Source organism: Schistocerca gregaria, chromosome 5, assembly GCF_023897955.1.
Source record: "Schistocerca gregaria isolate iqSchGreg1 chromosome 5, iqSchGreg1.2, whole genome shotgun sequence".
Taxonomy (NCBI): Eukaryota; Metazoa; Arthropoda; class Insecta; order Orthoptera; family Acrididae; genus Schistocerca; species Schistocerca gregaria.
This window is the reverse complement of record NC_064924.1, coordinates 305,270,420-305,296,213: the sequence shown is the minus strand read 5'-3', so window position 1 is coordinate 305,296,213 and position 25,794 is coordinate 305,270,420. Positions and strand designations below refer to the sequence as shown.

Genomic DNA, 25,794 nt, shown 5'->3' with positions numbered 1-25,794 from the left:
GGGCGTCCAGAACGTTCTGCACCAATTGTGCCCATATGGCCACACCGAAAATTTCGAAACCACTTATAAACTGTTCTAATCGAAGGTGCAGAGTCACCGTAATGTTTATCAAGCTTCTCTTTAGTCTCCTGAGGAGGTTTGCCTTTCATAAAGTAATATTTAATCACCACACGAAATTCTTCTTCGCCCATTTTTTGACAATCACTCGACTTCCTTGATTTACACGAATGCCAAACACAAAGAAATAGACCAATGTGGCTGAAATTTGGTGTGAGTTCTTTCCAAAGATGATACTAACAAAACATGAACTCGATACGCACCGGAGGTACCATCTCTTGGATTCTGCACGCACTTTTCAAACGGCACTCGTAAGTAATGGACTCTCTGCAACATTCTGCGTGATCCTCCACCACTGACTGCCCTGTGATCACAACCAGCCGGACTAGGTAATAATCCTCCCATGCGAAAGCTGCCATTAACACAGCAACACAGACTGTTGCATTTGGAGTAGTGAAGTGATCGGGAAGAATAGGCGTATGATGAATGGCATCATATGTGTCGAGCGATGAATAACAGCTCAGCACTATTCTGGATGCCCGTTGTCGACGATTATAACAGCAACGTTGGGCGAAGTCTCATTCTTCCGATGTTTTGGAGAGACACACAGGTATTACTCCTGGCTTCGTGGTGTGAGTATCCATCAGGTATTTCATATCATGGTTCGAAGTGATTGAAAGAACTGTGATAGCACAACATTACATCACAGACAATCTGCGTCCTCACGCGTTACCTCGCATGCGGGAGTATTGTGTTGTCATTATTCCAACAAGACAATGCTCGTCACATGTAGATGTAGCACGTGTCTTTATGAACTGTCTGCATGGTGCTTCAGTACTCCCATGGTCCGTTCCCGGCGGAACATGTGTGTGAGCAGCTCAGATGTCAATGACAGGATCGAGGGTATCAAGGACAAGATGCAACAATTGTGGTCGAGCTTGTCTCAGGAGAGACCCTTCCCAACGGAAATAGTGTTTGCACACAGTCCAGAGTAGATGCATTGTCATACTGACGAGTAGGCTCTCACATGCCAAGTTCTTTTAAAATTTTACTCCAGTTTATAATCACTAAAATAACATCACATACCGTTCAATCCGTGGAGTTTCATTTCCTTTCCTCCACTTCTTCTGGGTACTTCACATATTTGTCACGCTGTGTACTTTGCTTGTGCCCATATTGAGCTCAAAACGTTTAGTTAGCGATATTCTAAGTTACAAAAGATATTTTAACAGTCATGTCATCTGACCAAAGTCAGACTGTTATGTAAAAGTGTCTGAAAGAGAACTGCATAATTGAAACTGTAATGGTTACTTATCAAAAAAGGTAATGCATATGTGTAGTCGTACCCAGTCGTGAGGTAAGTGTGTCTTTCAAGAGTGATAAAATTGCAGATTATTATTAAAATGATAAATACTGTGTTTCGCTAGATAAAAAGTTTTAAAGAGTTGTCCACCAAGTCATTGTTTCAAGCGTAAAAAGAGGTAATAGCTGCTGACTTGTGAGTGCGAGTGGGCCACTGGAACGTTCCCAACAGAAATCCTGAATATTTTACGGGCAGCAATGAGTGAACACGCGTTTTCATAAAAGAGGACGATCTGAAACACAGTTCCCCTGTCTTTGATTCTGAATGGCGTGTCTTAGCTTGGTGAGTCTTTCGTCGAACGCACGAGCTGCAGCTGGTGGAGAAAGTTTCTTGAAATCTACCGAAACAATGAAGTTTCTGTCCCCGGTTGCCACAATTTCTCGATTCGCATAAGTAGATTGACTGAATCTTTTCGGTTTTAGTGAAGACGACTGCGTTGACAGTCGTTTTGAGTCTATTTTGCTGTATGATAGCCACGTCTCGTTGACCACAACAATGTGGGTGAACAACTGACTTCCATTTTGCCGATATCGGTGAAACAACGGTCGCCTGCTAAACGTCCTTTGCTCTTTCTGTTGGTGGGTAATCATTTTGGGTACCTACATTGTAAACAATTGGTTATATCCGAGTTTTTCAGTGACATTTGTATGTATACTGTCCAATCGTTGATCAGGCCAGCTTCTGGCCAATCCATTGCACGATCGTATCACTCAAGATACTGAGCCTGCCAATCCACTCTTCTTTATGCATTTATGTACGGACACTTTTGAAGTCTCGACAGAAATCTTTTCTTCACTTATTACCGTTGGACCATAAACTAGACACAACTCCTGATGAATATGAGTAGTTATAGTTCCTTTGCAAACAAAAATCTAAAGACAGCATGCACATTGCCTTTGGAAGAAGCAACGATTTTAAATGCCTTTGCTCGCTTTCACTCGCTATCAAAGAACTACTGAAAGCATAATGATTTTGTGGCTTCGTAAACAGTGAATAGATGGTGTTGGATTAGAGCAAATATCTTCTGAGCTGCAAGCTATTACACTATTACATATAACTAATTACATCTCCTGGAAATGTTATCTTACAATTTTTGTTGCAAGCTCCACACAAAATAAATAAGTACTCATCACTGTTGGATTTTGTTCTTCCTTCTCGTCAAATTCAGTGGTTTGGGTAATGATGTTAGTCCACATGCTGTTGTCTGAAATATTCCTGTACTCTCCGAAATCCCAAATACTCTCCAACAGGGAGAATCTTGATCTGCAAATGTTTGTAAACCTCCAAAACCGTATTTGAATCAGCTACACTCGCTACAGTCATCCACTTACTGCCAGTAAATGTAGAATTCACCAATACAGGAAAATCAAAATGATCTCCCATAAGAAAGTTTGTACCTTCTATAAGTTGCTGTTGGTTTGACGCGTCAGCCACATCAACAGTAGCTGCGTGCGAGCTCGTGTAAATTGGAAAACAATGTAGTCGAGAATAATGTCGGCGTTGGCTACATCTTCGGAAGACAGCATATGGATTAACAATATCAGATAAGCCGCCGGTTTTGAGAACAAGAAGAAAGAGGAAAATCGATGATGGTGAATACATATTTATTTCGTGTAAAGCTGGAAATGATAAGCGAAAGATAATAATGTCAAGACATGTGATGATTTATTACAGACAATAAAGACGAAAATGGAGAGGAAAAGAGTGGATGTAATTTCAACAAATAATAACCAGGGCGTCTGTCCAAAACTTTCGCAGTTTTATAGTTTTAATAATGACAGATTTAGAATAAGTGTAGTCATTGGGATAAGAGTAGGTATGGAAATAAAGAGAAAATATATTTAAAAATGAACCGAACGATATGGAATAATAATCATGACTTTATAATATATCCTTGTGTATGAATTTCCAAATGTCCAAAAATGTGTTTTGCATTCGGAATATTTGTCCTGGCATGTATGACGGGCAGAGATCAGAGACTGTCATTACAAATACAAATGTTTCATTTCACCTTTGAACATATTTACATGCAATCAGTGTCATCAGAGTTAACAAATAATAACAACAAGAATAATAATATAAACTTTGACAAATGTCATTAACTATAAGAAAATAATCCAAGATAGATACACTACATATTTAAATAAATGCCAATAACAGTAAGAAGTTTCCTAACATTAGGGCCACGTAACCTATAACTTTAACTTGGCAACATTTTCATTTACAATAAGCATGTTATACTGCAGTAGCAATAAGTAAATCACAATACAAGGCGACAAAGAGAAATGTGATTGTCGTTTCAGAAAGTCTATCCTTTTGACAGTGTTGACTGTTTATGTTTGTCTGAGATGCGTTTGCGTGAGTGTATCTGTATGTGTCTGTCACCTATTTTTGACAAATACCTTGTTGGCCTAAAGCTTATTTTGTGACGGTCTTTTTGTTGTGCCTGTCTGCGACTCAGCATCTCAGCTGTATGAAGAGTTGCAACTATTCTTTTCATAATATTGTTACATTCCAGCCCGGATTTTTCCATTGTTTGACTGCAATATTCTCTTTCAAATTCTAAAGGTGGCAAGGGTAAAAGACAGGAAGCGAAAGGTTAATTACAATTTGTGCAGAAACCAGATGGCGGTTATAAGAGTCAAGGGGCATGATCGGGAAGCAGTGGTTGAGAAGGGAATGAGAGAGTTGTAGCCCCGATGTTGTTCAGTCCGAGAATTGAGCAAGCAGCTGAACGGAATGGACAGTATCTTGAAAAGAAGATATAAGATGAACATCAACATAAGCAAAACCGAGGATAATGGAATGTAGTCGAAGTGAATCAGGTGATGCTTAGGGAATTAGACTAGGAAATGAGACACTTAAAGTAGTAGATGAGTTTTGCTACTTGGGAAGCAAAATAACTGATGATGGTCGAAGTAGGGAGGATATAAAATGTAGGCTGGTAATAACAAGAAAAGCGTTTTTGAGGAAGAGAAATTTGTTAACATCTATTATAGAGTTAACCGTTAGGAAGTCCTTTCTGAAAGTATATGTATGGAGTGTAGCCATGTATGTAAGCAAACATAGATGATGAACAGTTTGGACAAGAAGAGAATAGAAGCTTTTGGAATGTGGTGCTACAGAAGAATGCTGAAAATCAGATGGGTAGGTCACGTAACTAATGGGAAGGTAATGAATAGAATTGGGGAGAAGAGAAATATGCGGTACAGCCTGACTAGAAGGGATTGGTTGGTAGGAAAATTCTGAGGCATCAAGGGATCACCAATTTAATATTGGAGGAAAGCGTTAGGGGGAAAAATCGTAGAGGGAGACCAAGAGATGCATAGAGTAAGTGGATTCAGAAGGATGTAGGTTGCAGTAGTTACTCAGAGATGAAGAGGCTTGAACAGGATAGAGTAGCATGGAGAACTGCATCAAATCAGTCTTTGGACTGCAGACCACAACAACAACGTCCATTTAGAAAAGTCAACTTGTACAACGGATAGAGATAATGCACCACCGCAGTAGTCATGGTTATTATCTACAACAATGCTGTATACAAATTCCTAAGTTAATAAGCACTTTAAAACAAATAAAATAACATTTTAACAAGATGATATAAAACGACGTCTATTATTTGTGATTAATAAGTTAGCTTCGTAAAATATAGGAATGAAACTAGGTATCCTTGACACCCTTTTGCATATGATACATAAAAGTCTCTTTTATGTTACGATTTTCCACAAACAGTATGTTTTAGAGCAAAATCGGTATGCAATGTCAGAAGCCGATCAAAAACCTTTTCTAACGATACCTCATTCATCCATGTACGATTAGTATGTGTTGAGAAAAAAGGGATTTTGACTTGATAAATAATATACTATATATGATGATCCAAACTGAGTCGTGGTTAAGGATCCATAAAAACCATTTACTGAATGTGTCTAAGCACGACGTGTTGGCACGTGATTCAGTGCTTTTTGAACATGCATCTTCATTTTAACCCTAAAGATGGTTTAAATAGCTCTAAGCACTACGGGACTTGACATCTGAGCCGGCCTGTGTGACTGAGCGGTTGTAGGCGCTTCAGTTTGGAACCGCGCGACCGCTACGGTCACAGGTTCGAATCCTGCCGCGGGCATGGATGTGTGTGATGTCCTTAGGTTAGTTAGGTTTAAGTACTTCTAAGCTCTAGGGGATTGATGACCTCAGATGTTAAGTCCCATAGTGCTCAGAGCCACTTGAACCATTTTTTTTGGACATATGAGTCATCCGTCCCCTAGACGTAGAATTACTTAAACCTAACTAACTTAAGGACGTCACGTACTTCCATGCCGGAGGCAGGATTCGAACATGCGACATTAGCAGTTGCGCTGTTCCCGACTGAAGCGCCTAGAACCGCTCTGCCACAGCTACCGGCTCCTAAAGATGGGTCACTCCTTGTAGAGCTACAACAAGGGGGTGAGTGATTTTAGTAAGCTACCAGATTTCGCCGAAAAATAAAGTTTTTAATTTGTGTATGCTTTAGCCAGCCATCTGGATGATCTATTTACATCAAATCGGTTAACTGTTCTCCTTCAGTGCATTCAACAGCAGCATGGATAGCGCTAGAACATTAGCAATAAATTTATTTCAGTGAAATGCTTACACAAATCCCTTAATGAATAACCCGGTATCTATTGGGCAGTCTATTATAAATAGCCGTCAAAAATTTCTGAGTTGTCGATACTTGTGAGAAGAGAGACTTGTGAGAAACTCGAATGTGGCGACACTTGTGAGAAATCCGGGATACTGAGGGACCGGTACAGGGTGTGTCGAAAGTGCTGCGCCACTATCTGCTCGGTCACTACCTGCTGCCGCTTGGTGTGACTGAGCTTGTGCCGGCCCGGGCAACTGCCGAGGGACATTCACACCCCTCCAGTGCAGCCAGGCTACATTATTTCAGAATTTTTTAGGCAAGGAAGAGTGGCCCTAGTCAGATTAGAAATCGGAGCTGATTTTTCCCCCACGATATCATGTCAAGCATTAGTTGCAGCACAGTTATGCGTAAGACCTTCTTCATTGGAATTTTTGTTCTGGTTAATAGGGAATAATTTTCGCTCAACCTCATACTTAACGAAGCATTTTACAGAACCTATAGAAACGGAAACTGTTTTCCATCTTTCAACCCCTCACCCAAAATTTGGTATGATAGGAGTGGCATCCAATTACCATATATTAAGAGGAGCCAACTAAAAAATTTGGTTCTTAGTAGAAACTTGTTTCTTTAATTATTTCGAAGTAAACCTCAATTTTCCCGTACCAAGCAGGGAAGTGTACTGAGGTCTAATGTGAGTCCTGCTAGTAATTAGCATTAAGGAATGTAATTTATGTATTGAAACAAGCTGTATTCATCGTCCACTCAAAGAGACATTGTTTCTAAAATTCTCTGCACAAAAATGCTGATTGTGACTGTTAGAAAAGCTATGACTTTTCATACTTCATTAGTGAAACTCTTACAATTTGCAAAAGACATTTAGACGACTTTGTGTCGTGTCCAGGGAATACCACGAGGATGAAGTCTCTCTTCGTCCCCCATTATATTTATTTACAATATTTACAGGATGATTACTTATTTACAATTTTTACAATAGGGTGATCGGCGTGAACTGAATCCCATTTCAATATTTACAAATATTGCTGTAGCTTCAGCCATTTCCTTTTCATTGTAATTTCTGTGCATAGGCCACGCAAGTAAGAAATGATTTTACGTTGCCGTCAACTTGGAGTCTTGTAAGAGCCTTAGAAACTATCTCATCTGTCTTAATTGCGGACTTCTTTCTTCTTTTCCCAACTAGATTTAAAACTAGTCGGTGAAATTGGTACCCATGATAGTCTATTCTGTTTCCTCTCTGAGATTTTTACTAAGGAGTAAAAATTTGGATAAGCAATTAATGTATTTATCCTCCGATTCCATCCTGAAACATTGTTGGTGCGGTGACGCCTTCCTGCGCAGTTCCATGTATCCCTTGGCATGTCGTCATTATCCAGCCATTGTTCAGCAAAATAGTCGTAAAAATCCTGCAGTTTTGCAGTATCTGTCGTGCTCTCCTGAATCCATAGCCATCCGTCATCTAACATGTCCAATGTAATGTGAGCCAGAGCGGAACACAATCTTATGTGAAAACGAATTTCTTCGTTTTCCTTGTAGGCAGCAACAAGGCCGCAATTCTTCACTTGCCTCCGCAAGCACTGGTTGAAATGGTATTTGCAGCCATTAATATTTGTATCAGGAAACAAATGTGTTACTGATTGGATGACTGCAGCTTCAAAATCCATCATAATAGCTGTATGATTCTATCCAGGTACGTTGCTCTTAAGAGCTGTGAAAAAGCGATCGTACGTTTCTCGCTTTTTATTGGGTAGCAAGGCGTACACGGTTGGAACTGTGTTTGTCTCCTCCTCAGAACTAGAAATGTCGGCATGAACAATAAGTAACTGTCCAAACAACTTGCTGGAGCTTTTGAACGTTCCATCGACAAAGAACAAATTGCAGTCTGTTACACAGGATTTTCCCTTTTCGCTGGCGAATATCAAAATCCTATCATTTGGTACTCTGTTGTCGTCTGCAAGTAAAAATTTGCTCCCATCATTCATTAGCAAATAATATTCCTGCAGCATCGGTCAGATGTGTAGACCCCAATCTTTTTTTTTTTTTTTTTTTCTGATGCGTTGCAGCGATGGTTTTCCACTCGTGTGTGACGGCGGTGATGTGACGATGTCGTATCCTTGATTGAACAGCGGCCCTACTTCTTCGGCGTAAACAGAAGAAATTGAAGTGTCCGTTTCTTTTGCACGCCTATTGGCGTTCGCCACGTGTTTCCGCACTTCATTAACCGCGACGTTCGGAATACATGTATGGGCTCCTTCACGTAAAACTAAGTTGTTTCTGGTGGATAGTCTTCCTTTACACTTCTTGTTTACGATTACGCACCGCCAATAACTTACACCTTCATTGCTGGTATATTCCGCTAAATCCACAGCAGTACTGAACTGCGGCGCGCAACCTGTTTGGTGCCCCTGTAGACCGCCCGCTACCTGTTCGGCCGGGCCTCCTCACAACTAAAAATGGCTCTGAGCACTATGGGACTCAACTGCTGTGGTCATCAGTCCCCTAGAACTTAGAACTACTTAAACCGAACTAACCTAAGGACATCACACACACCCATGCCCGAGGCAGGATTCGAACCTGCAACCGTAGCAGTCGCCCGGTTCCGGACTGCGCGCCTAGAACCGCGTCCTCACAACTGTCCCTCCTCACAACTGTCCCTGCTCACAAGTGTCTCAACCCACAATTTCTTGGCCGATGGCTGCGTCAGAGCATGCTAAGAGTGAATTGGAATCTCCTCGTGGGAACTACATGAAAATGTTGACCTCTAACATGTCAGAACATGCAACATCTGTGGCAACCATCGGTCCGGTCAATAAATAGTTATGGGCTGTTTATAATGACTGGTCAGTCTACACCAACTTAGCCATTAAACAATTTATGTGGGCATTTTATAGTAATAAAATATTACTGTTTAAAGTGATAAGCTCGCTAATGCTCTCTGGCAATAGCGCGGAAACAGCAGCAGTCCTGGTGACCTGTCTGGGATAGGCTCAGTGGCTGTCTTGTCATTCCACCCAGAAAGCGCCTTGTCTGGCTAACATCTGAACACAGCAAGCCTCACAATGAATGAGACCTTTCGCCAGTGATTTGGGTTCATGACGAGGACATCACAGGTAGCCTCTATTATCTGTATGGGGAAAAAGTGTGAGCCTTTTTCACGACCTTGTCGGAGCTAGAAGCGATTGCGGTCGAAGTTGTTCTGAAAACTTGTTGTATGACGTATGGACTTAACTCGGCCGATTTTGTAATTGTTTGGACAGGTACATTACGCAGATAAAGTCCAGCAGTTCTGACGTCAAGGCGAGCGTCAGTTGCTGCGCTACTTTTAAATGTAAGCCACGGCTGACCACTGTCAGTGTGGGGGTATTTGCAGTAGCTTACTGCCACCAGTTTTTCGCCGCGATCAGTCGGCGGCTGGCAGTCCAATTGGTAAGTACATCACAATTTTTGGTATAATTCCGGTCAGGCTTATTGGCGGGTGGCTGTTGGTGCGCTGTTGCCAGGCCGTCAAATGCACCTCTGTTACTCGTTGCAACAGTTTTTGCTTTGGTCAGAAATAACATAATTACATTTCTGTAGTGAAATTAAAGATACCTTTGGAGGAAAGAGAACCACTTGTATGAATATCAAGAGCTCGGATGGAAACCCAGTTCTAAGCAAAGAAAGGAAAGCAGAAAGGTGGAGGGAGTATGTAGAGGGTCTGTACAAGGGCGATGTACTTAGGGGCAATATTATGGAAATGGAAGAGGATGTAGATGAAGATGAAATGGGAGATATGATACTGCGTGAAGAGTTTGACAGAGCACTGAAAGACCTGAGTCGAAACGAGGCCCCAGGAGTAGACAACATTCCGTTAGAACTACTGACAGCCTTGGGAGAGCCAGTCCTGACAAAACTCTACCATCTGGTGAGCAAGATGTATGAGACAGGCGAAATACCCTCAGACTTCAAGAAGAATATAATAATTCCAATCCCAAAGAAAGCAGGTGTTGACAGATGTGAAAATTACTGAACTATCACTTTAATAAGTCACAGCTGCAAAATACTAACACGAATTCTTTACAGACGAATGGAAAAACTAGTAGAAGCGGACCTTGGGGAAGATCAGTTTGGATTCCGTAGAAATATTGGAACACGTGAGGCAATACTGACCCTACAAGTTATCTTAGAAGCTAGATTAAGGAAAGGCAAACCTACGTTTCTAGCATTTGTAGATTTAGAGAAAACTTTTGACAATGTTGACTGGAATACTCGCTTTCAAATTCTGATGGTGGCAGGGGTCAAATATAGGGAGCGAAAGGCTATTTACAATTTGTATAGAAACCAAATGGCAGTTATAAGAGTTGGGGGACATGAAAGGGAAGCAGTGGTTGGCAAGGCAGTTAGACGGGGTTGGAGCCTCTCCCCGATGTTATTCAATATGTATATTGAGCAAGCAGTGAAGGAAACAAAAGAAAAATTCGGAGTAGGTATTAAAATCCATGGAGAAGAAATAAAAACTTTGAGGTTCGCCGATGACATTGTAATTCTGTCAGAGACAGCAAAGGACTTGGAAGAGCAGTTGAACGGAACGGACAGTGTCTTGAGAGGAGGATATAAGATGAACATCAACAAAAGCAAAACGAGGACAATGGAATGTAGTCGACTTAAGTCGGGTGATGCTGAGGGATTTAGATTAGGAAATGAGACACTTAAAGTAGTAAAGGAGTTTTGCTATTTGGGGAGCAAAATAACTGATGCTGGTCGAAGTAGAAAAGATATAAAATGTAGACTGGCAATGCAAGGAAAGTGTTTCTGAAGAAGAGAAATTTGTTAACATCGAGTATAGGTTTAAGTGTCAGGAAGTCGTTTCTGAAAGTATTTGTATGGAGTGTAGCCATGTATGGCAGTGAAACATGGACGATAAATAGTTTAGACAAGAAGAGAATAGAAGCTTTTGAAATGTAGTGCTACAGAAGAATGTTGAAGATTAGATGGGTAGATCACATAACTAACGAGGAGGTGTTGAATAGGATTGGGGAGAACAGAAGCTTGTGGCACAACTTGACTAGAAGAAGGGATCGGTTGGTAGGACATGTTCTGAGGCATCAAGGGATCACCAATTTAGTATTGGAGGGCAGCGTGGAGGGTAAAAATCGTAGAGGGAGACCAAGAGATGACTACACTAAGCAGATTCAGAAGGATGTGGGTTGCAGTGGGTACTAGAGATGAAGAAGCTTGCACAGGATAGAGTAGCATGGAGAGCTGCATCAGACCAGTCTCAGGACTGAAGACAACAACAACAACAACAACAACAGTGAAATATTGATTTAGGCTCGATATTTGCACCCAAAAATGTTCAAATGTGTGTGAATTCCTAAGGGAGGTCATCGGTCCCTTAGACTTAGACACCACTTAAACTAACTTATGCTAAGACTAAAGCACACAGCCATGCCCGAGGGAGGACTCGAACCTCCGGTGGGAGGGGTCGCGCAATCCGTGACGTGGCGCTTCTGGCCACGCGCCGACTCCGCGCGGCTCTTTGCAGTTACAGTGTGTTTATATGCAGTGTAAATGCATTTAAATCACTGACAAAAACGCATATCAGAGTAAAATGTACTATAATTACTAGTGTTTCACGCAAATTAGCAAGCTAACGAAAATGCATACTTGCACAAACTTAGTTGTCTTCGATTGCGAATGGTGGTAGTCTTCTAACTTGCTTCTTTGATGACATTTTTGAGAAAACCATCTTCGCTAACACCATATGTACAACAATCAGCCTGGTCTCTTTCGCAAGACGAACCTTAAGACCTAAGACCCCCACTTTGACTCGAATTCCATCAATGTACTTCATTGAAACGACACGTGCGCTGGATAGTTCATTAACCAACGTTACAAACTGTAGCTAGGTTTTTTCTTGCAATAGTTGCTTATTTCGGTGTCATGTACAGCATTTCCTGATATCATCGTTATTGACTCTACCTTCCTCAAATCTTTCCTAACTAGCGTGCTTATAGATGCTAACACTTCATCGTCATTGCCTACAAGACGCTTTAAATATTTATAGACCCTGTGGATTACGGATCTGCTTTGCTGCAAATGGTGAGTTGCATTTTTCAGTCGCATTCTTCCTTTTGTCAAAGCGCGTCGTGTCGGAGTTGTTTGCAAACACTACCCAAACGGCACAGGGGAAATCTCTCTTTCTTCCCGCTTTTCATTTTCAAGTTTTACTTAGAATTAAAATGCCAAAACTAATAAATCTATACGGAGTGGGAAACAAAAACTGCGCGAAAATCTACACACCGTCCCGCTGCCTATGCTATACTGGCGATCGATGGCCCAAGCTACAGCTGTAAGCAACTTTTTGCTTCATGTACTCTTTGAGTAAAGAAATATCAAGTTTTTATAAGTACAAAATATGAACACTGCAGAGCTTCATTGAATGAGATCCTGTTTCGGGATATATCAACGTCACCTAGATGACAAGGCCGTACAACTCGACTGTGACGTACGAGTCTCGGGTGTTGGGAGCCGGCAAGCATTACCTCTACGAACGCAGAAGTTGCATTGGAATGACTGGAGAGTGAAAATCAGCAGGCAGTGCAAATGCATTATGGCGACAGAATTTGTAAAGAATGTCATGTTTTTAAGACGTTACTGATGATTATATTATCACTACGATGAAAACGAAGTAAAGCTGCTCTTTTGCGAAGTACATAATATGTCCAATAACGGATGTGCGACACTGCAGCGACATATTTATTTACAGTGCGTTAGTTTAATGATAAGATTGCTACAGCTAACGAAAGGTGGTATGACTAAAGAATTACGAACTTTGAGCTACAAACCCCGAACAAATGTCAGACTCGTGCAAGCATAAAAAGCTGTGTGTTGTTGTTGCAACACCTTTCTTTTCAAAAACGCATACTTCAATAGGAAATTTTCAGTGTAATAAAATAGCAGAGGTTTTTCAGTATACTGGAGTTTTATTTATTCTGAATTAGTTTTACTGTTACAACTGATTCTTACAGATTCTTACATTCTTACTACTGCTGTCCGTACCCGGTAGCTGAGTGGTCAGGGCGACAGAATGTCAATCCTAAGGGCCCGGGGCTGGGTAGGAGATTTTCCCCGCTCAGGGACTGGGTGTTGTGTTATAATAATCATCAGCATTTCATCCTCATCGACGCGCAAGTCGCCGAAGTGGAGTCAAATCAAGACTTGCAACCCGTGACCGGGCTATCCGACGGGAGGCCCTAGTCACACGACATTACATTTATTTTACTGCTGCCTTATAGGTAAACATACTTGCGATAGTTAACTTGCTGACTTACAAGTGTGACACTGATGGGGTTTATTGCACGAAAACCTTCGAATAGTCTATGATTTTTTGTGCCAGAAATGAATAAATGAGTAAGTATCAGTTTTGAAACTTCCTGGCAGATTAAAACTGTGTGCCGGACCGAGACTCCAATTCGGGACTTTTGCCTTTCGCAGGCAAGTGCTCTACCAGCTGAGCTACCCAAGCACGACTCACGCCCCGTCCTCACAGCTTTACTTCTGCCAGTACCTCGTCTCCTACCTTCCAAACTTATGAGGTAGTCGCAGAAGAAAAGTTGTGAGGACGGGGCGTGAGTCGTGCTTCCGTACGAGGTACTGGCAGAAGTAAATCTGTGAGGAGGGGGCGTGAGTCGTGCTTGGGTAGCTCAGTTGGTAGAGCACTTACACGCTAAAGTCAAAGGTCCCGAGTTCGAGTCTCGGTCCGGTAAACGGTTTTAATCTGCCAGCAAGTTTCATATCAGCGCACACATCGCTGCAGAGTGAAAATCTCATTCTGGAAGTATCAGTTTTGTTATGGAAAAGTATTTCGACTAACGCTTGTTTTAGTGTGGAAATTAGGGTGTGTCCAAGTAGAACACTTGCAAAAAACGTGCTACAGATGAGCCATATTCATGGGACAATCATCTTCCTACAGTAACAGTAGGACATGTATGTCAACTTTTATGCTTCAGAAAATAATTCAGATGCTTTCAAGCTCTACTTAGCATTAAATAAAGAAACATGCTCCTTCTCTTGCAAACAGAGGAAACACAAACACAAAAGTAACATATGCAAATTTACACCTCTCTGCAAATTGGAGTATGCATTTCTTTTTTTTAAAAAAAAGCTTTGATTATACTAATGTATGGCATTAAATCTATGAATTTATGTTTAGTGACTGTAAGCTTGTCTATTTCTGTAGATTATTCACATATTTATAGCTCAATATAGATGTAAGTTCTCTCTCTCTCTTCACACACACGCACACACACACACACACACACACACACACACACACACACACACACACACACACGAGAGAGAGACAGAGAGAGAGAAAGAGAATCGTACAGACAGTAAAGAAATAGCACATACAGTATACACTGATGAGCCTACACGTCATGACAACATGCTTTATAGTTGGTTTCTACGTCTTTGGAACGAAATGCATCACTAATTCTACGTATCAGGGATTTGACAGTTTATTGGTAGGTTTGTGGAGGTATGTCGCATTAGATGTCTACGCACAGGACATGTAATTCGAGCAAATGACAGGAAGCTGATTTGCGTACGCAGTGATGGCGGCCGATAGCGACCAAGATGGGCTCCATAGGATGTACATCAGGTGAATTTGGTCACCGAGACATCTACTACAACGTTCCGGCTGAGGTTCACGGACAGCTATACTGCTGACAGAGAACATCGCTGTCGAGTAAGACATCAAGCACGAAAGGATGTAGGTGATTCGCAGTTGTCAACTTGTCTTCTATTACTACCACAGATCGCACGCAAGCGCAGCAGGTCTCCCATAGCATAATACTGCTCCAACAAACCTGCCTCCGTAGCGCACAACACGTGTCGAGCCGTAGTTCACCCCGATGCCTGCGTTTGGGCAGACGACCAGCAACCCATTGTAGCAAAAATGTGATTCACCCGAAGAGCCGACACGTTTCCATTGATTGATTGTCAAGTCTCGATAGTCCTGTGCCTACTGCAATCGCAGTTGACGATGTCTTTGGGTCAACATCTGAAAACACAGGGGTGGCCTCCTGTGGAGCTCCATGCACAGTAGTGTTCGATGAATGGTGAGCTCCGAAACACTTGTACGTGACCAGTATTGTGCTCTTTCGGCAAAGATATCATAGATCACCATCTATCCTACTTTAGAGACCAGACAATCCTCCTAACACCATTTTCGGTGAAGAGCCGTGAATGTCCAACTATTTAACGCCTAGAGGTAGTTTCACTGTCCTACCTCTTTCCGTAGGTGCTCACAACAATTAAACATGAACACGTCGACCAGCTTCGCCGTTTTCGAGGTTCTCGTTCACAGGCTCTGCGTAATAATAATCTTCCCCTTGTTAAAGTCACTTATCTCAATGGATTTCCCCATTTTCAGCCCATATCTTTGCTAGGGTGGTGCCTCGTCCGTGTCTGGTGCTCTTACATACATTTGTTACCGCGTCACTTGCCACCAACGCCACGAGACGGCATCCAACGTCGCGATGGGCAGTGGTTCAAATGGTTCAAAATGGTTCAAATGGCCCTGGGCACTATGGACTTAACTTCTGCGGTCATCAGTCCCCTAGAACTTAGAACCACTTAAGCCTAATTAACCTAAGGACATCACACACATCCATGCCCGAGGCAGGATTCGAACCTGAGACCGTAGCGGTCGCGCAGTTCCAGACTGAGATGGGTAGTGGTCATAATGTTTTGGCTGATCAGTGTATGTCCTGTGTACTGTAATTTAAGGAACCTCAGTTCTGATAAAAGGAAATTGTAAACCAGATTAACTGGTGGTATAGGCTCACAGTTAATAATCATTGACAAACTGACAAGCAGCATCTAAAATTATGGATATCTCTTTTTATTTTCTGTGTTTCAAATATGTCCCACTGCAACAGGTTTCAGTTTCATTTTATTTGAAGATCTCTGTGCGCTTATTTTCAATTTCACGGTAATTGCTAAGCAGTATATTAACACTTGTACACACGACAGACTTCCATATTTCTGCTGTGAATGCTTGTCTCTGTCTTCTACCAAAAATCTCATTATTCAGTATTAAATCAACGTTTTATTTACTTCCTACTGGTAGCTGGTTTTGAAGTCTAAGGAAGGACTCACAACAGCCATTTGGCAATAGCTATTAGATCCAGCAGAAAGAATACACCACAGCCAGTAATGTATTTTTATGAGGATATTTCAAGCTACCTCTGTCTAAATTTTTAATAAGCTTGAGTTCTGCCCCACGTACCATTTCTCTATCCACTGTTAAAATTAAGCACAGTTGGTACATTTTAATTTCTTAACCCCACTGTAGCTGCAGTTGCCTGCAATAAATGTAAGGACTTCTGGGGTGACGTGTTCCAAATAAGCCAGACAGACACTTGCTTGACTGTAAAATTTTTTTGCTTATTTATAGACGCAATCACATTCTTATGAAACAGTCATAACCGGTTTCGGCCATACAATGACCATCTTCAGATTCTAAAGGCAGCATAGACTGAACACAGATTCATGCTTTGTCACTGTGTTGAGTGTTGCCGCCTTTGAAGATGATCATTGTGTGCCGGAAACCGGTTATTACTGTGTCATAAGAATGTGATTGCGTCTATAAATAAACAAAAAAATTTTTACAAAATAATCAATCACTCATTCCATTGACAAAATGTCGTTTTTTCCAAAAACTTACTTGATTCAAAATATTTAGCGCAGAGCTGTCAGTGACTGTGTTAAGACTTACTGATTGGTCACAACTGGGAAGAGATCTAATTACAATTTTCTTAGTTGAACCACCTTGTAAAGAGAGCTCTAGTAGAGAACACAGTCTTAGCTTTTTTCTGCTTCAAATATCTGCGTTGCCGTCAATACAATCCAAACCTTGTTTCTAGTGCATCAGTCTGAAATTTTTCGGGTAATATACATGAATCTTTCAGTTCTGATACACGATACATCTTCATTTCGAGTAATGCATATGTCCTATGTTTAAGTGTAGAATGAGTTTTTTCAGTGCACTTACCTTCTGACAAACTCATGGACACCCGTTTATCTAGCCAATTAAGAAACTTCTCTAGAAACACACATCTTTCATTTTCATGGTGTTTCGTAAGTGGTTTTTGCGTCACCCCCCCCCCCCCCAAGTCTTAATCACTTAAAAGGGGTCTTAAAATTAACAATCTAGCACCAGGTGCTAATCATATTTATAAACCCAACAGTACCTTCATACTTTTCAATATCATATGTGAGTCCTAACTTAAGTAAACTATTCTGGATGTTATCATTCAAAATTTGGTAAACAACCCTGTTTTTCCAATTAAGATGGCCACAATGCTTTCAAGCTTAAGCCCTACCCAAATTTTAATAAGTTGTTGCTTTCAGCTTCGAATAATTATCTTATTGCAGAAAAGGACCTTGCATTGTAACAGATGTGTTTTGAAAGCTGGGAATGAAGAATATCGATCATTTTACAGGTTAACCCAATTATTTCTCATGCATTTGAAAATATAAACAGTATCTTGAACATGGAACAAGGGCCTAGAAAATCTGTAGCGTGTCAGTAAGCAATATTGACTTATTATGGTTCAAATGGCTCTGAGCACTATGGGATCTAACTTATGAGGTCATCAGCCTCCTAGAACTTAGAACTTAAACCTAACTAACCTCAGGATATCACACACATCCATGACCGAGGCAGGAATCGAACCTGCGACCGTAGCGTGACCTGTTATGCAACTGTAAAACTTGAGATAGCCTTTCTATTAATTCAGTTGTTGTGTGAAGTAATACTGATAACAGTCAATCCAGTCAGTAGATTTTTGATTACACTGAACAAGCTATCAGCAGTCCTCTTATTTCCTGGCAAGATGTGAGCAACATGCTTGAATAGTGACATTACATCATGCACATAAATGCATGGGTTGTTGTTCCAAGAGCATTGCTGTCATGGGCCATTTCAACCAGGTTCTCCCCTTTGTAACTCATGGCTCATTTAATATGTTTCTCATCCGACATGAGCGTCACAAAACACTCATGATAGTTCAGATTTGATGTTTTCACCTTAAAGTAAGCCAAAAGGTTTGAAATGCTGGGATTAACATCAGTGTTACCACCAATGTTTTTGATTTAAGTGGGATGCGGCAGAATAATATTGCCAGTGCTATGTATGAACTTGTAGGCATGACTTGAAATAAAACGCAACAAAGATGCAAAAATTAATAGACGGGGAGCAAATCTACGTCTTTTACGAGGTGAAAAGCTTAGATGAAGCTGAATTTTTATAAACTCATCGGAAGTTTTATTCTGTCATCACACAATAAACTGCGTAGCAAGTCGAGAATAAGATCATGTAGCTCACTTTCTTCTTGACTGTGTATAAAACCTTCCAGAAATTTTATAATATTACCTACTTCAGGAAAAGCACTTACAATTTTTGCAATATTTTTAGACGAGATTTCTTGGCATTTGACAAAAATAGTTACTCTCGGATCTGAATTTATAACTATGTACAGAAAGTCGTATGGAGTGTTCTCGATATCAAAATAAAAATAAGATAAACAAAATACATTAACCCTTCATTGCTGTAGACGACTTTTCACTACACTTTACAGACTCAAGTTTCTTCGTTAGTTCGTGAAATGCGCTCAAAAGTATTTTCTTATCGTATTTCTCCAGCGATTTAACACTAGAGGCTGTTGCTCCCTTCTAAGTTCTAAGAGCAGCAGCCTCGCGCTTTTGCTGCTTTGCAGATGGAGATTCCCTGCTGATTGCGTTGTTTTGGGAACTTTGCATGGTACAGCAGTTCTTCTGAGTTTTGGCTTGCTCAGAGATGAAGTTAGTGTAGCTCCCGTTTTCCAGGCTTCTGTAGTTGTTTCCCCTGATATATGAAATGTAGGTGACAGAGCTATGAAGAGCTACAGTATTGACGTTATTAAAAATTTTACTACGTAATAACACTAAACTGCTAAGCACTTTCGTCATACTATCTGTAGCAATGCTTAAGATGATAGCTACTTACCACTTCTTTCCCGTCAGTGTACTTACAGATGAAAGTAAGGCAAAAAAGAAAAGATTGGTAACATTCGTATTCCCATCATCTTAGTAAGCGCGCAGGTTACTGAGTTTCATTTTTCTGAGATTTCTTATGTAATATTCTTGAATATAGTGAAAGATTTCTTTAACCTAAGTTACAATCTATTTTAGGAAACCCACCTTAGGTTCCCAACGTAAAATATTCTAAGTGACTGATGGAGATCTTGTTAGGTTTTCTATGAGTTTTCGACTGAAAAACCTCCATTATTAACCATATATTACCACACATCTCTTCAGTAGGGAACATTACGAGAAACTAGAAAAAAGAGCAATACTGACTCACAGAATATCACTCAAATCCATTTGTACAAAAATACTACGAGGGCATGCTGAAAAGCAATGTTTCCGAATTTTTTATTTTGTTCTCGATATCATTGGAGGTATTCCATGTCATGTATATATTCCCCTTGGCTCTACCCTTCATTCGATCCCTGCGAAACCCTACATTTCAGCAGAATAATGCACGACCGCATGTTATAGGTCCTATACGGGCCTTTCTGGATACAGAAAATGTTCGACTGCTGCCCTGGCCAGCACATTCTCCAGATCTCTCTCCAGTTGAAAACGTCTGGTCAGTGGTGGCCGAGCAACTGGCTCGTCACAATACGCCAGTCACTACTCTTGATGAACTGTGGTATCGTGTTGAAGGTGCATGGGCAGCTGTACCTGTACACGCTGTCTGTTTGACTCAATGCCCAGGCGTATCAAGGCCATTATTGCGGCCAGAGGTGGTTGTTCTGGGTACTGATTTCTCAGGTTCTATACACCCAAATTATGTGAAAATGTAATTACATGTCAGTTCTAGTATAATTTATTTGTCCAATGAATACCGGCTTATCATCTGCATTTCTTCTTGGTGTAGCAATTTTAATGGTTAGTAGTGTATGATCTTCCTAGTGGCGGGATGGTCCTTCGGAGAACTGCCACACAAGCCGGACGTGCTGCGTCAATTGTGCAACGATGCTTGTGGTCAGGGGCACATTCTCACACCCATAGACGTCGAGGCAGCACAGACGGCCTCCAGGGCCGTCGGTACTGTAAGGGCAGCAGTGGCAGATCGTACAGCTACCACAGAACAGACAAGAGGGCTTGTGGACCCAAATATGTCAACAAGAACGGCTTCCAACCAGCTATTAGCAGTAGGACAGTGGGCACGCACACCTCTAACCCGTCTCCCGCTCACGCCGCAGCATCGACATGCATGGCCCGACTGGTGCCGTCAGATGATCTGTTGGAAGACAGAATCGGGCACCGTGATCTTCAGCGATGAAAGCGGATTCTGCCTTTCGTGGCCGTATGCGCATGGGGTGTAGTCCTGATTAGCGCTGTCTCGTTGAGTGCATTCGTCCAAGACACAATGGCCCCATCCCAAGCATTATGGTCTGCAGTGCAATAAGCTACAACTCTCTCTTTCACCTTTGGTCTTTCTGGAATGAACGCCAACCAGCGCTCAGTACTTGCAAAATGTCGTTAGATCCGTTATTTTTCCGTTCTTGTAACAGGAAGGTGATGTGTTGTTCCAACAGGATAATGATCACTCGCACACTGACCGTGAATATGTGCTCTGCAATACGTACAGCAACTTCCCTTGGCAGCACAGGCTCTGGTCTTGTCTCCAATTGAGCACTTGTGGGATATGATGGAACGATAAGTGTCTCATGCGACTCGTCAGCCAACAACTCTTACAAAACTACGTTAAGAGGTCGAACAGGCATGGAACGACATAGCCCAAGACAATATTTGCCACCTGTAGGATCGTCTGGATCCCAGAGTCAGCGCTTGCATTGTCTCCCATGGCGGCTACATCACGTACTAATATGAGTGTTTAATATGGGTGGATATCTGGCGCATCAGAGCCAGTTGTGCTATTGATCTCTAAATGTAATCATTTCATGTACGCTATATGCACTGCTGCAGCAATAAATCTTAAGTGAACTGGAAACCTCTAAAATGGTATACTAATTCGTTTCTGGCACGTATTGTTTTTTTCATTCACAGAAGACGGAAGGGCAACCTTGGAATATTCTTCTGCTAACCTGTAACATACGCTGCCGGAAAAAACATTATTACACCCTTTCGAAGGACTTCAATTCACTCAAGATTTTTTGTTGTGACAGTGCATATTGGGTACACGAAATGATTAAATTTACGGATCAATAGCACAACGGTTTCTGACGCACCAGGTATCGACCCATGCTGAATCATCCATATTAGAACGTGGAGCAGCCTCCACAGCAGGCAAAGCAGGCACTCACTCTGGCATGCAGTCGATCGTACAAATTGAGTGTACTGTCCTGAGGCACGTTATGCCAGGCTGTTCGACCTAATCATGTAGTTCTGTAAGATTTGTTGCTTGATGAATCGAGAGAGTTATATCTCGTCTCATAATATGTGTTCGATTGGAGACAAGTCCGGGGATCCTGGCGGCCAGGACAGTTGCTACACGTCTTACATGGCATGCTGAGTTTCACAGGCAGTGTGTGGGTGAGCATTGTCCTCTTCGAACAACACATCACCTTCTTGCAGCAAAGATTGGCAAAATAAACGGTGTAACAACATTCTCCACTTACTGGATGCAGGTGTGCAGGTTAGGGTCCCCTGTAGAGACATGATATAAAGACGAGACCTGTAGCTAACCTCAACCCTGACCATAAGGCCTGGTGTGGGGCCAGTGGGTCTTGAACGGATGCGCTCCACGAGCCAGTGCTCACCACGTCTATGTTGCATGCGCAAACGGCCACAACGTGTGTGCAGGCTAAATCTTTCATCACTGAAGAACACGGGACGCCATTCCACCTGCCAAATTATCCCCTGACTGCACCAGTCGATGCTGGTGTGTGAGTGGAAGATTGGCTACAGGTGTGTGTCCCCATACTGCCATTGCTAATAACCGATTTGCAATAGTTCGTGTTGACATGTCTGGGCTCACAAGCCCTCACACCTGTGCTGTGGTAGCTGTACTACCTGCCGCTGCTGTCCTTGCAATACTACGATCCTGGCGTCCGACTGTGCGTCTTGGGTGTCGAGAACCTCGTCTACCAGTGTGACAATGTTCACATGACCACTGATATCAGCATCATTGCACAAGTGACCATCACATCCAACTTTAGTGGCAATTCTCCAAAAAGATCATCCCGCTACTAGGAAGGCCACAATTTGACCATTTTCAAGTTCGCTCAGCTAGCTGTAGGAAGCATTAGTGCGTCTCCGAGGCAACGTTGCCTGTTTGCTTCACACGTTTATATCACACTGAGCCTTCTGGCTGTGAGCATCCCCTATTAAAAGGTTGAAACAGATGGCGATGTGGTAACTATGCTACTACGCTATGTGGTCCCGGCGGAGGTTCGAGTCCTCCCTCGGGCATGGGTGTATGTGTGTTTGTCATTAGGATAATTTAGGTTAAGTAGTGGGTAAGCCTAGGGACTGATGACCTCATCAGGTAAGTCCCTTAAGATTTCATACACATTATTATAATTACTACGCTATGTGTTGTCGGGGATGTTGAAATCATTGTCAGTACATCTACTATCCCCCAGGTCTCATATGCCGTCATCGTATCAAAATCATCTTTGTCTTTCCCGGTGTTCCAAATTTAATCGATAAATAACAATAATAAGCGAATTATGGAAGCAGGCATAGTGGCCGAGCGGTTCTAGGCGCTTCAGTCTGGAACCGCGCGACCGCTACCGTCGCAGGTTCGAATCTTGCCTCAGGCATGGATGTGTGTGATGTGTTTAGATTAGTTACGTTTAAGTAGTTCTACGTCCTAGGGGACTGATGACGTCAGACGTTAAGTCCCATAGTGCTCAGAGCCATTTGAACCCCAATTTTTTTGAATTATGGAAATTGGAAGTCATATAGTGACGACCCAGGCACACTTAGTGTTGAATAAACAATGGTGGCCATTAAAATACCAGCATCATGAAGATGGGGTCAAAGTGGCACGTGTTGTGCTGCATGCTTGGATATGGAAGAGTTTAGTATGCAGTAAATCCGTAAAGAGTACTTAGGAAAAACGTCATCTACATTCTGTATAGGAGGGGAGACTAAGTAGCACATTTCCTACTCAGAAATCGCATTTCATAGTTGACTGGTTGTCATAAGATCGTATTATGCCTCATATAAGAAGGGAAAACGTCTTCTAATACATGCTGCAATTCGACAGCAAAAGAATTGTTGAATATCGAGATTGTGATTTATGTTTTCACAGTATTACTTTTCGCGTTCATTGGGATCTCGCACTGTCAAGCGAATATAGAATTGATGGCTTCAGGAGGGCCGTGATTAACACCATGCAGCACCTCAATGACCTCACGCGATTAGTGCCCGAGAGGGAACACAAAATCGTTCCCTCAGCGATGCTGGATCGTACAGCCACTTCACGTGTATTGAATCAGGAAATGGTTTTGTTTGCAGCAAGACAAGTAACCCCATGGACTGTGCTATAACTTTTGGGTCATCACTGACTGTCAGCGAGGCGACAATTGTAAGTGCGGCACTTGTGTTCCCGACGGCAACATTGAATACAAAAATACAACAATGTCACGTCTTTTTCATACGAGTCCCATTTATGCCCATAGCATCACGATGGATGTTCACTGCTCACCGAAAACATTGTGACTACCGACCTGCTATCGACATAAACCCGACCAGGCGATAGCAGCGTCACCTGGTGAGGAATGACTGATAAGTCAGACACACGGACGGCACATGCAGTACCAGTGAGCGTGCTATCTGTGTGTAGAATGGGGAAGGCGCGCGATCTATCTGCGTATGACCGAGGGCAGATTGTGATGTCCCGGGGGCTCGGCACGAGCGTTTCGGAAACTGCATGACTTGTCGGGTGTTCGAAGAGTGCTGTGGCGAGTGTCTTCAACACGTGGCGAAATCAAGGTGAGACCACGTCCAGACGTCGTAGGTTTAGGCGTCCACCCCTCATTATAGATGTAGGACGTGTAGGCTGGACGGACTGGTAAAACTGGATAGGCGGCGAACTGTGGCTAACATCAGACTTTAATAATGGGCGAAGTACAAGTGTGTCTGAACACGCAGTGCACCGAACAGTTTTAACAACGGGCCTCCGCGGCTGACGTCCCATGCATGTACCAATGTTAACACCACGACTTCGGCAACTGCGACTGAAATGTGCACGTGACCATCAACGCTGGAAGTTGGCGCATTGGCAGAGCATTGCATTGTCTGATGAACCCTGATACCTTCTTCATCATGCCAATGGGAGGGCACGAATCCGTCGTCTTCTAGAGGAACAGCTCCTTGACAGCTGTACTGCAGGACGAAGCCAAGCTAGCGGTGGCTCCACTATGCTCTAGGAAACATTGGCATGGGCATCCGTGGCCCACCGGGGGTTGCGCAAGGCACCATGATGACCTAGGAGATCGTACACTGGTTGCAGATCGTGTACACCCCTTCATGACGACCATGCCTCCCGAAAGCAGTGGCATTTTTCAGCAAGATAATGCGCCATGTCACAAGGCCAGGAGTGTGATGAAGTGGTTCGAGAAACACAGTGGCGAGTGGTGCTGGCTCCCCAACTCGGCAGATCTGAACACGATCGATCACATCTGGGATGTGATTGAACTTGGCGTCAGAGCTCATCGCTCCCCTCCCCTGAATTTACGGGAATTAGGTGACGTGTGTGTGCAAATGTGGAGCGGCCTCCCTCCAGCGGCCAAACAAGACCTCATTGCTTCCACGCCACGACGCGACGCTACTATTATCCGTGCCAAAGGTTGACATACCTGCTATCAGGTAGGTGGTCATAATGTTCTGGCTGTTCAGTGTATATGTGTATGGAATCTCCGAGGAGAACTAACGTTGCCAAGAAGCATTCGTCGCTGTTATATGAGTCCAGTATCTGGCATTAAAGTATGGGGTGTCACTGGATACACAACGCGATCATTTGTGGCTAGTATAGCCGATAATTTGGAAAGGAAGTTTTATTTTTCTGACGTTTTAAGGCCGCTGACAGTGGCCCATTTTCGACGTCCCTGTGAACTCTTTGAACAAGATAATGCAAGACCTCGATTCAGAGACTGTTGCTCTGGTCAACACATTCTCCAGATATATCACCTTCTGAAAGTATCTGGTCAGCCGGCCGCTATGACCGAGCGGTTGTAAGCACTTCAGTCTGGAGCCGCGCGACCGCTACAGTCGCAGGTTCGAATCCTGCCTCGGGCATGTATGTGTTTGATGTCCTTAGGTTACTTAGGTTTAAGTAATAAAAGTTCTAGGAGACTGATGACCTCAGATGTTAAGTCCCATATTGCTCAGAGCCATTTGAAGCATTTCATCTGGTCATGGGTTGCCGAGAGATTGACACACCATAGTTCGCCAGACATTATACAGCCGATGAGTTCCGGCCTACAGTTCTCGCAGCATGAACTGGCCTAACCGAATTTGACATCCGAGCTCAGTTCCCTTCATTGCCTAGCCGTGTTGCAGCCAATGTATCTACTAGAAGTGAGAGCTCTCTGTACTAAATTTCGCACCTTCTACATCCTGAAATGACCTACAAAGTTGATCATGTATTCCTCATATTATACTGTAGAGGGACAATAAGTAAGATTTATTTTTTACTCTCATTTTTACTGTCTTAATTTAATGGCGC

At 42.5% G+C, this 25,794-nt stretch overlaps 1 protein-coding gene across 2 annotated transcripts in view; it reads left to right on the top strand.

The window, feature by feature from the left end:
* The window catches only part of LOC126271867 (lysosomal acid glucosylceramidase-like), a 195,053-nt gene that overhangs the window by 10,808 nt on the left and 158,451 nt on the right, over window positions 1-25,794 (top strand). Inside the window, exon 1 of one of the 2 annotated variants that reach the window (XM_049974207.1) lies at window positions 9,292-9,482. The exons of the other annotated variant lie outside the window; for it this stretch is intronic. The gene's annotated coding sequence lies outside the window, so the exon portion shown is untranslated. Of the gene's footprint in view, window positions 1-9,291; window positions 9,483-25,794 lie in introns of those variants that run through there. 2 annotated transcript variants of the gene reach the window in all.